This window comes from Suncus etruscus, chromosome 17, assembly GCF_024139225.1.
Source record: "Suncus etruscus isolate mSunEtr1 chromosome 17, mSunEtr1.pri.cur, whole genome shotgun sequence".
NCBI lineage: Eukaryota > Metazoa > Chordata > Mammalia > Eulipotyphla > Soricidae > Suncus > Suncus etruscus.
In genome coordinates this window covers 889,250-905,280 of record NC_064864.1, presented here as the reverse complement: position 1 = coordinate 905,280, position 16,031 = coordinate 889,250, and the positions used below count along the sequence as shown (strand labels likewise).

Sequence of the window (16,031 nt, the reverse complement as noted above, 5' to 3'; positions counted from 1 at the left end):
TTCCTTCCTTCCTTCCTTCCTTCCTTCCTTCCTTCCTTCCTTCCTTCCTTCCTTCCTTCCTTCCTTCCTTCCTCCCTCCCTCCCTCCCTCCCTCCCTCCCTCCCTCCCTCCCTCCCTCCCTCCCTTTTTTTGTTTTTGGGTCACGCTTGGCAACGCTCAGGGGTTACTCCTGGTTTTGTACTTAGAAATTGCCCCTGGCAGGCACAGGGGACCACACACCTAGGCTCTGCGTTCATGCCATTGATGTTGTGGGATGTTCAGCTGAGTAGCCAGACAACCATGTAATGCCCAACACCACCAGCTACATGGACATCACTGACACTGCTGTGAGTTGTCCCACATCTGGACAGAAGGGACAGTTAGTCTGTTAGAGGTTAAGGTAGGTAAAGGTAGGCTTTTCACTGAAGAGCTGGCTCAGATGTTTGCAGGGAGGAGCCTAGGGTTTAAAACCCAACATAACATAATCCCCTGAGTACTTCCAGATGTTCCCCAAAACTGAGCCAAAGAGAATGGTGGATCCTTCCTGGATCCTCAGTTTACATGCCCTGCATGTGCCCTGCCCATAGGCCCCTAGACTTCCAGCCTGGCTTCATCCCTATGGTTTACCCTGTACAAGACTCTGGGTAAGGTCTACATAACCAGGCGGGAGGAGGCTGAAGTGAGGTGCAGGGGGAGAGCACAGTGGTTAAAGCATTTCTTTTTCACGCGGCTGACACTGGTTTGATCCCGGCGCCTCATATGGTCCCTGGGGCCCCACCAGGAATGATCCTAAACACAGAGCCTGGAGTATCTGTGCCCTGAGCACTGCCAGGTGTGGACCAAAAGCCAAACAAGACAAATAAAAAGTCCCTACATCCTCTGTATGCTGGGCTGTACCCAGGCCCCACGGAGTCTGGCTTGGGCCTTGAGCACAGTGGGTGCATCTGAGGGGTACTTTGTGGGGTGACATAGGTCTTGCAGAGTCTCTGTGAGTGCAGACTCGTGCCTTTGCAGACCAGTCCGTGGGGCAGTGGCTGGAAGCTCCCTTGAAAGACCTGCAGGTGGATCTACCGCATTGGGACATTGAGCTCCCAGAGGATCCAGCTCTCCCACTCCGAGGGATATGCCCTGGAAACAAAAACACAACACAAAAATGCCTTCCTAACACCTATATTCATTGCAGCACTATTGTTTTACTATACATTAAATAGTTCTACTGTGTGGGGAAGGTGAAGCCCCTTGGCTAGGCCCGGCTCCTGCAGCCCCTATGGCCTGGCGGGTCTGTAGGCTGCCTGGTGAAGGCAGAAAAATGACACAAGGCAGTCAGCCAGCTTTATTTCACAATCCTATCTGCCATATACATTTCCTCACGTGGCTTCTATGCTAAGCCTTTCGCTAACAGCCACTTCTGGCTTCTTCTGGCTGTTTCTGCCTCTGTCTCCCTTTCAGCTGCTTTTCCAGGCTTCCTTGCTGACTAATTACCTTTGCTGATGCTCAGCTGCTGATGCTGAATCTCTCTGTTGAATCTCGCTGCTGATTCTCGCTTCTGCCACTCGCCTCTCTCTAACTCTCTCTCCCCCCATGCAGACTCCTCTGCCCGCCCATTCCAAGTGTGGGCAGTTTGGTCATTCAGGTGGGATAAATAAGAATGTGGGGGAGGAGATACACACACAGCGCTATTTACAATAGTCCTACTCTGGAAACAACCCAGATGCCCCACAAGAGATGAACCGCTAAAGGAACTGTGGCACATATACAGAGTAGAATATTATGCAGCCATCAGGAGATATCAAGTCATGACATTTTCCTACACATGGATGAACTTGGAAACAATGATGCCGAGTGAAATGAGTCAGAGGGAGAGAGATAGACGCAGAATAGTCTCACTCATCTAGGGTTTTTTTTTTAAGAAAAATAAAATACATTATTGAAATAATTCCCAGAGATGAGGGCCGGAAGGACCAGCTTACGATAAGAAGCTCACCACAAAGAGTGTGGTGAGTGCAATTATAAATAACTACACTGACAACTAACATGACAGTGGTAGTGAGTGAGAGAAATAGAATGCCTCTCTTGAAGGCAGGCAGGGGGTGGGGGTGGAGGGAGATGGGTACATTGGTGGTGGGAATGTTGCACTGGTGAAGGGGGTGTACTAAAACCCAGTTACAAACATGTTTGTTATCATGGTGCCTAAATAAAGATATTAATTAAAAAAGAAAGAAAGGAAAGAGAAAGAAAGAAAGAAGGAAGGAAGGAAGGAAGGAAAGAAGGAAAGAAAGAATAAAAAAAGAAAGAAGGAAGGAAGGAAAGAAAGAATAAAGAAAGAAAGAAGGAAGGAAGGAAGAAGAAAGAGAAAGAATGAACAAAAGGAAGGAAGGAAAGAAAGGAAGAAAGAAAGAAAGAGAAAGAAAGGAAAGAGAATGAAAGAAAAGAAAGAGAAGGAAAGAAAGAATGGAAGGTAGGAAGAAAGGAAGAAGAAAGAAAGAAGAAAGAAAGAAGGAAGGAAGGAAGGAAGGAAGGAAGGAAGGAAGGAAGGAAGGAAGGAAGGAAGGAAGGAAGGAAGGAAGGAAGGAAGGAAGGAAGGAAGGAAGGAAGGAAGGAAGGAAGGAAGGAAGGAAGGAAGGAAGGAAGGAAGGAAGCGCTGCAGGTGCCGAACTAGCCTTTAGGCTACCTGCTTCCCTGAAGCTGCATCCAGGCTGTCGGGCTCAGTCAGTACCTGTAGAATGAGATGCAAAGTCCAGGCATTTGGGCCTGGCCTGAGAGCAGCCAGCCCTTTCCTTTCCCTCTTTGCCCTGCATGCGCAGAGTCTTGTCAGCCGCCTCTGCTGGGTTCTGTTTAACTGAATCTGTCTGTCCTGCCTGACAGATAGGCCCTGGCTTCCTGTCCTGGAGCCGGAGCGGCTGGCAGCCTGGCAAAGGGCTATAATTAGGAGAGAAGATTGGCCGGGGTGCTCGCCAGCGCAGGCAGTTCATCTTCTACTCCAACGGAACATAAACTCAGAATGGCAGACGTAAACATCAGCCCAGGGCCTGAATTCCTGGCAGGACTGCCCACACTCCTCAACCAGAGAAGCGGAGCTCAGAGCCCTCCTACCCTCACGGGTGATGTCCGGGGATCAGTTGGCCCTGGACACTGGGGGTGTGTGTTGGGCTGGCAGTGTCTTTGGCTGCACCCGTTAAATGCCAGACTGCTAGCTCAGGCACAGCTGGGCAGAGGTGGGGACTGAAGTAGGAGCCGACTTCGCATGTGCCACAGGCTATCCCCAGGCTTTGGTGGCCCGGGTTCTTTGAGCCTGGTGAGGAAGAGCTGATGGTACTCTGGCCTGGGAGAGAGGCAGCTCAAAGGAAGTTCTGTTTCCTGCCGGCCAGGGTCCCAGGGCTCTGGGGAGCTGTTGAAAATAAAAAAAAAGCTGGGGCCAGAGAGATAGCACAGCGGTAAGGCGTTTGCCTTGCATGCAGAAGGACGGTGGTTTGAATCCTGGCATCTCATATGGTTCCCCCTGCTGGGAGTGATTTCTGAGTGTAGAGTGCTGCCAGGTGTGACCCAAAAACCAAAAAAAAAAAAAAAAAAAAAAAGAAAATTAAAAAAAAAAAGAAAATAGAAGGGGCTGGAGAGATAGCACAGTGGTATTTGCCTTGCAAGCAGCTGACCCAGGACCTAAGGTGGTTAGTTCGAATCCCAGCGTCCCATGTGGTCCCCTGTGCCTGCCAGGAGCTATTTCTGAGCAGACAGCCAGGAGTAACCCCTGAGAACCGCCGGGTGTGACCCAAAAACCAGAAAAAGAAAAAAGAAAAAGAAAATAGATAAAGCAGGGGTGTTGGGGACTGACTTGTTTGAGGACATTTTGCTGTTCTCTCTGCCATAGCCCAGCTTTTCACCTAAAAGCAATATGCAGTCTTGCTGTAAATCTCTGAGCTAAGAGAAAAGAATGTAGCTGCAGGACTTAATTTAGCTATAAGCCCGGAGGAGAGAAAAAACCGCCTGGTCCAGTTATCAGAAACTAGGCCCCATTCCTTAAGACCACATTCCGGAGTAATTTAGGCTGTTATCAATAAGTATATGCTATATTGTCTGTTCAAGATCACTTAGGCAAGCACATATTGCACCATTTCCTGATAGTCAAGCAATTAGGAATGCAGCTAGAAGGACACTAGAAGTTTCCATTGAAACAGCACGTTCAGTATAGCTTAAAGGTCATCCAGCCCCTAGCCCACTGCCCACTTCCTTATGAGCCTTCGCGCCAAAAGTATGATTGACATCACCTTTGTACTGCCCCTTTTTCTCCTTCACTATTTAAGAAGGAACTGTAGCCAATAAAGACACCCTTGACCAGTGAGACGCTGCCTTGGGTCTTTATTATTAACCTCTCTCAGATTTTTTACAGTGTGGTTGTTCTTCTACTCAGCAAAATAGGAGTGCAGTCGTCTGAGAAGCCTTCCCAGCTAATTCCTGCTGGCCGGGTCCCCCCTGGGGGGTTTCAGGTCACTGCATTTTGGCGCCCAACGCTGGGCTCGAAGATCACCGCCACACTCCGAACGACTACAGGTCGGCGAGTCTAGAGCTCCTTCGTAAATCGCGGAAATTACCTCATCAGGGTAAGCGTTGAAACGAGTTAGCCTTAATCAAAATATTTAAACTGCAGTTTTCCAGTCGTTCTGATCGCCGCCCCTGATTGGCTTTTGGGGTTTAGCCCATAGGATACGTTACCATGGGTAATTTTTTGAGTACTGAGCTTAAATTCATTATTGATATTCAGTCTGAGTTGATAGCCAGACATATAGAGGTTACCAAAAAAGATATTTGTAATTTTTTAATGTTTGTTCATGATGTTTGCCAGAAATCTAGTGTTCCTGGGCTCCCTCTCGCTCTGACTCTGTCTCTCAGTTTCCTTCCTCTTCTGACCCTTCATCTTTACTTCTGCCGCTGCACCCTCTGTGCAAAATCCTAAACAGCCCTTCACTTCCCTAGTCTCAGCTCCGTCCCTGTTCCACCAAAACCTTTACTCCCCTCACCACCCTCCCCTCCTTAACCAGCAATTGCAACAATACAAAGCCTTTAATTGGAAAAGCCTCACAGCTGTTTCAAGCCGTGTGACCCCAGCCCCTTACACGCTCTCCTGCTTGAAATCTATTGGGGGCGGCGCTGTCTCCCCCGCTGAAAAGCTGAACTCTTGCAAAGTTAACTTTTTCTCCGCAGTAAAATCCTTCCTTCCAGCAAGCAAGCACAGATTCTAATCTCTGAGCTCATCGCTGGCTTCACCTTAAAGGGACAGCGCCCATTTTCCAAATCCCAGCTTAAACCCGGTTCCACACGTGACAACAAACTTTTGCTACCCCCCCCCCCCCCCCCCCCCCCCCCCCGCCATCCTGGCCATGCGGCCGCTTCAGCAATTTTAGCAAGCAGGGCGAAAACCTCCCTTACAATACAAATGCCTATCTTCCCTCAGGCTTTTATAATTGTCTCTCTGGTGCTACAACTGTTCCCTTTTCCTGAGTTGGGATGCCTAAGTTGAAATGTTTTTCTAAGTATAAAGGCCACAGTTGGTAAAATTAAAAAGTCTTAAATGTGTTACAAAATGTCATAATAAGTTTAACCTACGCAAAGGTGACGTACCTGTTTTTAAAACTAAGTTTCTATGTAGCTAAAATGCAAAAAAAAAAAAAAAAAAAAAAACAAAAAAAAAAACAAAAAAAAAAGGCCCGCCGTTTTTTTTTTTTCTCTCTTCCCTGCGCTGTAAGCTCGGCCTCTAAGCTTTTAAAGGCGCAGTGTACATTTTCCAAACCCTAGCTTGTCAGCAGCTCTGTGCCTGAGTCACTCTCCAAAGTCTGTGTCACAGCAACAGGAAAATAACAGCAATAAACACCCTTGTTCATGCCTCTCAAAAATTTTAAAGTAAGGTCATAATTCTGTTACTTGTAATAACAAATTATCAGTAAACAAAAAACCTTTTCGTGCTTTAAAACTTAAACAAACACACAAATATTAAAATTTAAGTCTTTTTTAAAATTATTTTTAATCTTAAAAGTATATGAAGTTTGTAAAATAGTTCATGTCATGGGCATTTTTTAGTAGCTTAGGCTCCTTAATCTGCATTTAAATATTTCTTATATTTTGTCTTTTTAATTGCTCTTTCCTTCCCATGTTTGCCATTCAAATCTAATAGTTAAATAACATTTTGTAACATTTTTAACTTTGTTTTTAAGAACCTCTGCATTGGGAAAAAAAGCAAAACTCCTTTGTTAAAATTACTGCACATGTTTAGAAAGTTAATTTTTTAAGAACTAAAATAATACAAGTGAGCAAAATAAGTTGGTCAGCTTTCCTTAACAATAATGTATAAACATTCCAAAACTCTAAGCTAAGCCTAAGCTCTTTTGAATGCATATAAATATAGCAAAATAGCATTGCCATTTGAAAAACTTAAACCAAATAATCTAAACCTTAAAAGTGGTTAGGCAGTTCAAATAGTGGCATAAAAGCCATTTCAAAAAAAAAAAAAAAAAAAAAAAACAAAAAAAAAACAATATAATAACTAGTTAAATAAATTTGTTCATAAATTATTGTTCATAAACTTAAACCTTAAGTAGCTTTATTTCTTTTCTTAATTTCAAGCTTAATTTTAAACTCAAAGGTAAGTACAAATAATTTTGCATTTTCCAAGTTTAATCTTAAGTTGTCTCTGTTCATGTTGTGGTTAGCCCTTTTTAAAATAATATTGTTAATTAGTATCATAAAAGTAACTAAATTTTATAAGCAAATTAACAAGTATTAAAAATAATTTTGGTCTTAAGCTCTAGGTGTGTAAATGCATCAAATGTCTTTAACTATATTTTATAATGTCTAAACATTTTGTCAATTTGGTATCTAATATTTTTTACAAATTATTCACTTTAAGTCTTCAAAGTAAAAACAGTTGTTTTTTAAAGTCAGTTTTTTATACCTTTAATAATCATAGTTCATACTCTTGTGTTTAATCATAAAAATTTTAACACTTTATTACAGCTGTCTTACTATTCTACTGTAAAACCAATTTATAACAAACCTGTTCCTTTACAGCAAATGATATCATACTTCAGAGTGCAGACTCCTTCTACAGTGCTCACTAAGCAATTTACTTAACAAAATTTTAACTGCTAACATTTTACTTTATGTTTTCAACTTTAAATTACAATTGTTTTAAAAATGTTTTGTGTTAAAGCTAAACCTTAAAATTTATTTTCAGCAGTTCCACTCCAGCTACGTTAACAATTTTTTTACAAACATGCCGGCTAAATATTTAAAAGCGCTTGTCAATTTTTCCAATGCAAATTTTGAATAAGTCCTCTTGTCTGTTCATGTGTGTGTGTTATGCGTGAAAGTGGCCACAATGTTGTGTTTCGTGTTTGTTCTGTCTGTCTATTTGTTATTTTTGCATTTCATATAAATACAATTTTTAAAGCCTTATCCATTTTTAAAATTTCAATTAATTTTTTACCTAGCTTAGTCTAGTCATCTATAAACTGTGAAATCATGCTAAAAATCCTGTGCTAAGCTAGCTTTGTTCTATCAGCATGGCAAAAAAGGTAGGGGATGGTAAACCCCAAAAATTTCTCAAATGGCCATCAGGAATAACTTTTTCCTGGAGAATTTCTGGACTTTGCAATCCCCAGTTTTTCTGCTGTGTGTAGTTAAGGCCAATACTATAAGGCCAAATGTGGCTAGAAAAAGAAGCATCTAGCTTTAAAATAATAACTAAGAAGTTTAAAAAAAAAAAAAAAAAAAAAAATCATTTAAGTTCAGTTTAAAGGCTTTTGAACAATTGGCTATCATTAATTATAAGATTTTTTAAAAGTGCTAAAGTCTGGCAAAAGTCAGAAGGCATTTCTGTGGCATTCAAAAATAATCATTTTACCTCCTGCCAAGTTGTTTTCTTATAGACCTCCTACAGCTTCCTGCAGTCCTGTCCTCATTCACTTCAAAAAAGCCTGCCACCCCTCCTGCTATCCCACCATTCCTGCTGCACCTGTTTCTGACTGACTCTGCCTAAGGGGAATGCTGGATGATACTCTGCCTGGCAGCCCTTCTATAAACCTTCAGCATGCCCACTGCTACCAACGACCCTGCTGACCTCCACTGGGGAGCTGAGACTCATCAAGGCATACCTTTGACACAGGTCATGGGCGTGGGACCTTGCTTACTCGGACCATATATGCGCCCCCCCTGTCCAACTATCAGACATTTGCAATCAAACCATTGTGGTTAACAACACTTACATCTTCATTGAAGCCCCCAACTCCACTGGACATTCTCCCCATATTGTTACTGAAATGTTTCTTGCTTATCATGACTATTAGCTTTGTTAATGCCAGATTAACCATCAAACCTGTTGGTCCAGTTTCCACCTTGAACCTCATCCTGCAGATGGTCAACGCCTCCACCATCACCGACCCTGCCTATCTGCTATTCATCTCAACCGCCCTTCTGCTTTGGCAACCTCCTGCCTGTCTCTGACCCCTTCGCTCTGCAATCCAGCCCCAAGCCTCACTTCAGCATCACCTTCAAACAGGTGGTGAAACTTGAACTTTGCCTTTTGGTACCCAATATAATTCCCCCTATTGAAAATTGTAATCAAATTCTTGTCATTAATTCCTCCTTTCAGTTCATAATTGCCCCCAATTTAACGTTTCTTGCCTGTTTTACTGGTTTATCTCCCCACATTGTTTCACATTTGTTTTTTCAGTCCTAAAACTACTGTGTTTTCATTGTTTTAATGCCTAACTTACCTGTCAAACCTGCTCTCACCCTAGCCTTAATCATAGGCCTGGGTGCTACCGCTGTAAGCACAATAATTTATTCATTGGTTCATACTCTAAAATCTGTCAATGCCTTAAGTATAACTGTTGTTAATAATGTTTACAAACTTAAACTAAGTTTACAACACTTAAAGCACATTGTTAAATCCCTAGCAAAGATAGTGCAGCAAAACCACCATGCCTTAATCTGGTTTCCTTTTTTTTTGAAGAAAGGGGGAGTCTGTGTAGCCCTTAAGGAACAATGTTGTATTTTTAAAGACAAAACAGGTTTAGTTAGAGATAGCGTTCAACATATTGGTGATGGTATAAAAGATTTTGAAAAACATTTCGATGAAGAACAAGGTTGGTACCAGGATTGGTTTTTCTCTTCCCCTTGGCTCCACACAATCTTGTCCACCGTTGTGGGCCCTCTTATTAGCCTCATGCTGCTCTTTTCTCTTGGCCCATGGATTTTCCGCAAAATTACTGCCTTTATTAAAAACCAGGTAGATGAAAAGGCAAAAACCTCTATTCAGGTTAACTACCAGCGTCTAACCCCGCGTGACTCCTGTGAAAACTTGGCTTTAGTCACCAAGCCGCCTTTCCAGCCACTAAGTTTCCAGGAGATAGAGCGCATAGCTAACAGACGGAGCTCGCTCCGGCACTTGTGCTCTCGGCTGTGGAGACACCTACGACGGGATTAGCAAGGTCCCAGTTAGGGCACGGCCCAAAAAGGCTACAACGTATAATTCGGATCTCTGCGCTCACCCACGGCGTTTGTAGCCACCTTTTAAATGCGGCTTTGGCCGTGTCCGACCTGGTCAAACCTTGTATGCCTAAGACACGGTTCTTCCACCCGCTCACGACTTTCCTTCTTTTATTAGAAGAGAAAGGGGGAGATGTTGGGGACTGACTTGTTTGAGGACATTTTGCTGTTCTCTCTGCCATAGCCCAGCTTTTCACCTAAAAGCAATATGCAGTCTTGCTGTAAATCTCTGAGCTAAGAGAAAAGAATGTAGCTGCAGGACTTAATTTAGCTATAAGCCCGGAGGAGAGAAAAAACCGCCTGGTCCAGTTATCAGAAACTAGGCCCCATTCCTTAAGACCACATTCCGGAGTAATTTAGGCTGTTATCAATAAGTATATGCTATATTGTCTGTTCAAGATCACTTAGGCAAGCACATATTGCACCATTTCCTGATAGTCAAGCAATTAGGAATGCAGCTAGAAGGACACTAGAAGTTTCCATTGAAACAGCACGTTCAGTATAGCTTAAAGGTCATCCAGCCCCTAGCCCACTGCCCACTTCCTTATGAGCCTTCGCGCCAAAAGTATGATTGACATCACCTTTGTACTGCCCCTTTTTCTCCTTCACTATTTAAGAAGGAACTGTAGCCAATAAAGACACCCTTGACCAGTGAGACGCTGCCTTGGGTCTTTATTATTAACCTCTCTCAGATTTTTTACAGTGTGGTTGTTCTTCTACTCAGCAAAATAGGAGTGCAGTCGTCTGAGAAGCCTTCCCAGCTAATTCCTGCTGGCCGGGTCCCCCCTGGGGGGTTTCAGGTCACTGCACAGGGGCTGGAGTGATAGCACAGTGATAGGGTGTTTGCCTTGCACGAGGCTGACATGGGACTGACCTGGGTTCCATCCCCGGCATCCTGCATGGTCCCTTGAGCCTGCCAGGAGCGATTTCTGAGTGTAGAGTCAGGAGTTAACCCCTGAGCACTACTAGGTGTGGTCCAAAAATAAAAAAAGTAAAATAAAAGAAGTTATGGACAGCCTTGATGTAGAAGACTGTTGGAACCAGGGGGCTCCTAGTTCTGGAGCGTAGGGGTTGGTTCCTTCCTGAGCTACAGGGATGGTGGGACTGAGAATGGAGGTGAGCGAGGTCAGAACTCTCACAAGCCTTAGGGAGTCTCCCAGAGAGCTGGAGATGCTTTCTGCTGGGGCCTGCCATCAGGCAGGCGAGTTACACTTTTTCTCTCAAAGCAGAAAATTGCCAGGCCATCATGTACATGGCATTCTTGCTTTTTGATTCATTTCCGGTCTGGACTGAAGGTTTCACTTTTTTTTTTTTGTTTGTTTGTTTATGGGTCACATCCGGCAGTGCTCAGGGGTTCCTCTTGGCTCTACCCTCAGAAATCGCTCCTGGCAAGCTTGGGGGACCATATGGGGTGCTGGAATTCGAACCACCATCCTTCTGCATGCAAGACAAACGCCCTACCTCCATGCTTTCTCTCTGACCCCTGAAGGTTTCATTCACTCTTGATAGTTCTCATTGACCTCAGATCCTCAAGCCAGTGATGTCTGGGCTTTCGGGGTCAGGGGGTGAGTGAGGGATTTCTTTTGTTTATTTTGATTTTGGGGGGCCATGGTTGGAGATGCTCCAGACTTAGATCTTGGGTTTGCACTCAGGAATCATTCCTGGTGGTGGTCATGGGACCCTAGGGGGTGCCAAGTGTCAAACCTGGGTTGGCTGCGTGCAAAACAAGCTCCCTACCCGCTGCACTATTGCTTTGGCCCCTAGAGAATGATTCCTTATACGCAGAACAATATGGAAGAAAGGGTTTGGGCTTTTCTGAACTCTGTCATGGTCCTCGGAGGATCCACAGGGCTTAGATGACCTTGAACAACACTTTCACTGTGTTCTGGGTTATGGCATCTGCACTAAACTGATTGCTTTCAGTTAATCTTTCTTCTCTTTTTTTTTTTTTTTTTGTTTTTGGGTCACACCAGGCAGTGCTCAGGGGTTATTCCTGGCTCCAGGCTCAGAAATTGCTCCTGGCAGGCACGGGGGACCATATGGGACGCCGGGATTCGGGATTCGAACCGATGACCTCCTACATGAAAGGCAAACGCCTTACCTCCCTGCTATCTCTCCGGCCCCGCTTTCAGTTAATCTTTCTCTCTCAATGGTGCATTTTATTTCTGGTAGGGTTCTCGTGTGTGTGTGTGTGTGTGTGTGTGTGTGTGTGTGTGTGTGTGTGTGTGTTGCTTTAAATTGTATTGCTTGTTTTTGTGTCACATCCGGTGATGCTCAGGAGTTACTTCCGGCTCTGCACTCAGGGAGCACTCCTGGTGGGATGCCGAGGATCGAACTCAGTCGGCAGTGGGCATGGACTCAACTCAGATCCAGAGGGCTCCTGCCTGTCGTATCTCTTCCCTCCTCCCCATCTTCTCATACCAGCTCAGAGGAACCATCCCGGCCCTGGGGATGTCAGCATCCTGGGACAGAAGTGAGGGACAGGGAGAGCTCAGTGGCTGGGTCAGCTGCGGAGTGTCAGGCTGAGTGGGAGCCCATCTCTTTTCTGTCTTTGATGCCGGCACTGCAAGCTGACATCACTGCTTGCCAGACTCACACTAAAAGGGGTGGAAGCCCTAGGGAACCCCCAGCACAAAGGGGTGCAAGTTCTAGGGACCCCCAACTAAAAGGGGTCAAGCTCTAGGGACCCCCAACTAAAAGGGGTCAAGCTCTAGGGACCCACGACTAAAGGAATACAGGCTCTAGAGACCCCCAACTAAAAGGGGTACAAATTCAGGGACCCTCAAGTAAAAGCCCTAGGGAGCCCTCAACTAAGAGGTGCAAGCCCTTGGAAGCCCCCAACTAAAAGGGGGTGCAGGCCCTAGGAGCCCCCACCTAAAAGAAATGTGAGCATCATGGCCAGGCAGCGCACCTTCAGGAACATGTGAGTAAGCACCATGATGGCTGTGGGGAGCGAGGCCAGGATGAGTGCAAGGACCACAGCCCAGCAGAGCGTGATCCTAGCGGGCACCTCTGACCTGTGACCCCGCAAAGACCACAGCTGGGTGCGTGCAGGACCCAGATATCAGAGCTTGGATATGGGAGGTGGTCAAGCCCATAACGGGCTCAGGTGGAGACGCTCCCAGCAGGCCACAGTGACTGTGAAACCGGGTGGGTCTTGCAGCGCAGAATTGTGTTGACTGTTTAGGTGTCCAGGACTTGGGGGAAGCCCACCCCCAGGGAGCTTAGAACCTGGTGGGGAAGGCGAGTCATTATCAAGTACAAAGAAGGGGCTGGAGCCATAGAACAGAGAGTCGGGTGCTTTCCTGGCATGTGACTGACCCAGTTTGCTCCCTGGCATCGCAGATGGTTCACTGAGCCCTACCTGGAGTGATTTCTTTGTTGTTTGTTTGTTTGTTTGTTTTTGGGTCACACCTGGTGACACTCAGGGCTTACTCCTGGCTCTGCGCTCAAAAATAGCTCCTGTCAGGCTCAGGGGACCATATGAGATGCCGGGATTCGAACCACTGTCCATCCTGGATCGGTTGTGTGCGAGGCAAATGCCCCACCACTGTGCTATCTCTCCAACTTCTATCTGGAGTGATTTCTTAGTATAGGCCCAGGAGTAACCCCTGAGCAATACTGTCTGTGTCCCAAAAAACAAACCAACTCCCAAAAACAAAAAGGAAAAGTGATCTGATAATAGTGGTCAGTGGAAGGGAGAGAAAAACACAGGGAAAAGGGATAAAAGCAACGAAGGGGCTGAGCTTTAAGACAGGGGTTCAATTGAGTGCATGCCTTGCGTGCGGATGGCCCTGATTTGATCCCTGAGAATTGTGGGAGGTGTTGTGTATGTAAATATTTTGGGGGATTACTATGTTGCTCACCCTAATCTGATTAGGTGATTGTGCCCTACCCTAGGGTGTGACCTGGCATTCTGCCCCCACCCTAGGGTAGGACCTGATTCTGCTTCCACCATTGGTTGGTATCTGATCCCACCATTGGGTGGGACCTGACTCTGGAGTATAAGAGCTAGGGTCTGTGGAAGGCGGGAGCTTTTTGCTGGCTGGAACTGAATCTGAGTCTTTGGACTTCAGTTTTGTCCATCCGAATAAAGCAAATATTTCCACGAGCCTGATTGTCTGCGAGCTGTTTACCCGCCGTTTCACCTCAGAACCGTGGGCTAGACAGGGTGGCAGACGCGTGCTCCGAGCTGGAAGAAAAGGGCCTCATTCTCCATCCCACCATCAGTCAACCTCTTCAGGGGCTGACCTGCTACAGAAGGGACCCCTGAGTCTCCTGAGCACAGCTGGGGAGTACCCCCAAAAAGGGTTTTAGGGGACAGACTTTCTACTTTGAAATCAGAATGTCCCAAAGGTCACACTGAGCAGATGACAATTGCGCAAAGATAGGAAGGGAGAGCACAAGTCTTGTGGATATTAGGAGCAAGCACACTCCAGACAGCGGGAACTGTGTGCAAAGGCCCTGGGGTGGGCTCACACACAGGAGGAACAGTCTTTGCAAAGGCCGTGGGGTGAGGTGCCCTTGGTGTGTCCATGAACACCAGGGCCTTTGCACAGGGATGTGCAGCTAACGTGGAGTGGGGATGGAGCTAGAGGAGGCTCCAGCCCTAGGTGGAGGTTTCCAGGCTGTCACTTGCTTTATTTGCACAGGGCAGACTGGAGGCATCACTGGGGCCACAGAGGCAGGACAAGGAGTGGTTAGATCCACCAGAAGAGGTAGAGACCCAGAGGGTGAAAGGGAGGACTGTTTCACGCTCCCTGAGAATTTCGTGGGAGGTTCCTAGGCAGAGAAAGTTCCTTCTGTTGCTGTCCCCCAACTTTCCCTGCTGAAGTATTGACATTCGCCTCCTCATTGTCAGCGAAGTCAGTGATGATGAATAACCGGGAAAGTCCTCTCATCCCTGGACTTTTCTCAAGGTCCGTGGGCTGAGGCCTCTTGGGATTTCAGTGCCTGGGTCACCACCCCCATGCCCTTGCTAGTGTGACTCAGCGTCTTTTGGTGCCTGGCTGGCATGTTCCAGGCACGGGGTTGGTGAGTGATCGACCCTGGTGGCATCTCCACCAGGGTACAATGCTCCTGTTGAGGGCCGAATTTCCAAATCAGGCCTGCATTCATTTTCTAGGGCAACTGGAACTTGTCCTAGCCAAGATCTTGAGGGTCGGAGCCATAGCACAGCAGTAGGGCATTTACCTTGCACGAGGCCAACCCAGGACAGCCGGTGGTTCGATTCCTGGGTTCCCATATGGTCCCCCAAGCCTGCCAGGGGTGATTTCTAAGCTCAGAGCTAGGAGTAACCCCTGAGCGCCACCAGGTGTGACCCCAAAACAAATAAACAAACAAAAAGACCTTGAGCTACAGAACTGTATTGACTTCACTATTGAAGATCAAGGCAACTGAAGACCTGCTTTTCTTTTGCATCCCCTTCCTGGTGGAAGACTGCACACCCCCTCACCACTCCCCACCCTCCCCTGTGCCTTCATAGGGGTACCCTAGGTGTGGTTGGTTATCTGTTTCCAAATCTCTCTTCACGCATCCAGCCCAGATCATCTCCTTTAAACTCGAGCACCTATTCATTATTCTTCATTATTATTTGATTTTTGGGCCACTCCTGGCAGTTCTCAGGGCACTATATGCTTCCCAGGGGTTGAACCCAGGTCAGCTGGGTGCAAGGCAAGTGCCCTACCTTACCTGCTGTACTGTTCCTCTGGCCCTTGGTCACCTTTTATTAGAAAACATATTATTCTTTATTTAAAACGCATATAACACAAAGCTGACAGTTAATTGTAATCCATTGTTTCTAGGTAAGTGGGAGTAAAAGTATTATTATTTATTTGGTTTTTGGGCCACACCCAGTGGCGGCGCTCAGGGGTTTCTCCTGGCTCTGTGCTCAGAAATAGCTCCTGGCAGACTCAGGGAACCATATGGATACCGGGATTTGAACCACTGCCTGTTTTGGCTTGGCTGTGTGCAAGGCAAATGCCCTACCTACCGCTGTGCTATCTCTCTGGCCCCTGGAAGTAAAATTATTAGAAAAAGAAAGAAAAAAAGTACATCAGCAAGAAAATTTGTGAAAATTATTGAACTTTGCTATGAGGTCCTTAAGTTATTTCAGGTTTAATCAGCTCTTGTTGCTGGTTGAATATTTTGTTACTTCACTTGTTTGATGAGGCCACATGGTCCAGGAGTCTCAAATAGTGTGGCTGATACTGAAGCTTTCGTGGGGTCGTGTTTTCAGCTGCTGGGTGTTCTGGAAGTAGAGAAGGTTGGGGAGGATGGTGGGAGTACCCAGCAATCACTCTAAAAAAGTCCTGGTGATGTCAGCCCAGATGCCTGCATACCTGGAGCTCTGGTCAGACTGGAGTCTCTGCGGAGAGCTGTAGAGGAGGGTTAAGCAGGACCATTGGCGAAATGGTGGTGGTGGGTGACGGGTGTAGGTGGCATGGCTTTGGCAGGGTGCACACTTGGCCGGCCCTCTCCTCTCGAGAGTGCCAGCCTTCAGCTGAGTGGTCAGT

At 46.1% G+C, this 16,031-nt stretch overlaps 1 protein-coding gene across 1 annotated transcript in view; it reads left to right on the top strand.

Moving 5' to 3' along the window:
• TSPAN15 (tetraspanin 15) overlaps positions 1 to 16,031 on the top strand; it is a 60,342-nt gene that overhangs the window by 18,946 nt on the left and 25,365 nt on the right. The gene's annotated exons all lie outside the window — the stretch shown is intronic.